The following is a 1,512-nucleotide window of genomic DNA, read 5'->3' as shown; positions in this document are numbered from 1 at the left end:
TTATATTAAATTATATATATATATATATACTCTCATTAGCCTTAAGCTTATTGTTATTTATTATTATAATGTATACGTTCTTTTGGAGAGAGTTTTAACTAGACTCAATGCTCTAACGATTGATTTTTCCAAATTATGTTGTTAACAGAATGAAAGATTTTGACATAATTTATATGAAATGAAATCTAAAGGAATGCATGACTTTTTGACCTACTTCTTGGATTCTAAAAGGATCAACTTTTAAACACGTGTTAATTCAAACAATCTATATTCTAATGACTCCGAAATCTAAAGAAATATTCTAGCGATTCTTAAAAATATTTTTTTGAGAAATAATAACGGTTCGCAATTCCTTTTTACTTTTCATGAATATTTGAAACTAATTTACCTCACAATTGCTGATATCAAAATGTCTTGAAATGTAAATGACACTCTCTTGTCTGATGGTATTTATAGAATAATCCGACGGAAGTTGGGAGAACACTGAGAGACGCGTCGCGGACGGAGAAACTCTCTCTCTCTCTGTTAGCATGCAACTAGTCCCAAGGTAAGACTATTCTATTGCTGCATCTCGGCTGCAGCTCTGACTAGCCTAGATTCACTTAGGCCTCGCGCGGACGACCGCGGACGACAGTGCAAACGCATGCGCGAAAGAACCCGTTAACCGCATTTTTTATTGCGCGGTCATTCATCCTGCAAAGCAAATTTATATCGGCCGATGCCGATGACACATTTTAGCAACTGTTCATCATGATGATGGATGATATTTTTCCGGCGAAGAAGTATTGCTCTGGACGTTCCGCGAATCTTGTTGCGATCGCGAGAGGAGGACGGGGATTAGCAAGAAGGTCATATTGAGACTACCTTCAAGAAGTCTGATGAGAATTATCGTGTCATTCTGGGGCGCGCATTTCCGTTCCAGACTAATGTTTTGTTTCGTGGAATCATCTGGCCGAGATGGAGTTTAATTGACGATGCACGTCCGATAATTCGCGCGATGCCATAATGATAGCGTTTTAATTAACAACGCGTTTGCACCACGTTATCAGCGCTTCAAGCCCAAGGTTGTAATTTTCTGAGGAGTATCGAATGGGTATCGTATTTGCAATCGAGAAGAGTAACATGATCGCGCCGCTTGTATATTGGCCCGTAGAATCCGATAGACGTACGTCGATTGAGCGTAACACGAAGATTATTCTGACTCATTGCATCTTATTGAAATGCAGCTTGTCATGATAAGACGCGAAATTAAGAGAAATTTGCGTCGTTTCGTGATAGTTGATCTTTCTGCATTTTTAATCTTTTCACGGTTCACTCAAAACAAAATAAGAAATTGCCAATTAAGCTGATACACTACGCATATTCGTGTGTTAAATACAGAAGGACAAGCATATTTAGAAACCCAATAAAAATAAGCATACGTCTATTCAACTTAAATTGCATTTTTCAAATTATTTTAGAAAATTATTTTGGAAATTTTTTTTTATATTTTATGTATTTATTATTTGTTTT

General features: G+C 36.6%; 1 protein-coding gene across 4 annotated transcripts in view; it reads right to left on the bottom strand.

The window, feature by feature from the left end:
• Positions 1 to 1,512, bottom strand: part of LOC108688595 — a 16,077-nt gene that overhangs the window by 5,041 nt on the left and 9,524 nt on the right. Inside the window, exon 1 of one of the 4 annotated variants that reach the window (XM_018194906.1) lies at positions 389 to 534. The exons of 1 other annotated variant lie outside the window; for it this stretch is intronic. The gene's annotated coding sequence lies outside the window, so the exon portion shown is untranslated. Of the gene's footprint in view, positions 1 to 388; positions 535 to 1,512 lie in introns of those variants that run through there. 2 more of the 4 variants (XM_018194905.1, XM_018194908.1) reach the window with 2 other exon arrangements.

The sequence above is a fragment of the Atta colombica genome, unplaced genomic scaffold, assembly GCF_001594045.1.
Source record: "Atta colombica isolate Treedump-2 unplaced genomic scaffold, Acol1.0 scaffold236, whole genome shotgun sequence".
NCBI lineage: Eukaryota > Metazoa > Arthropoda > Insecta > Hymenoptera > Formicidae > Atta > Atta colombica.
This window is presented reverse-complemented; position numbering and strand designations above follow the sequence as displayed.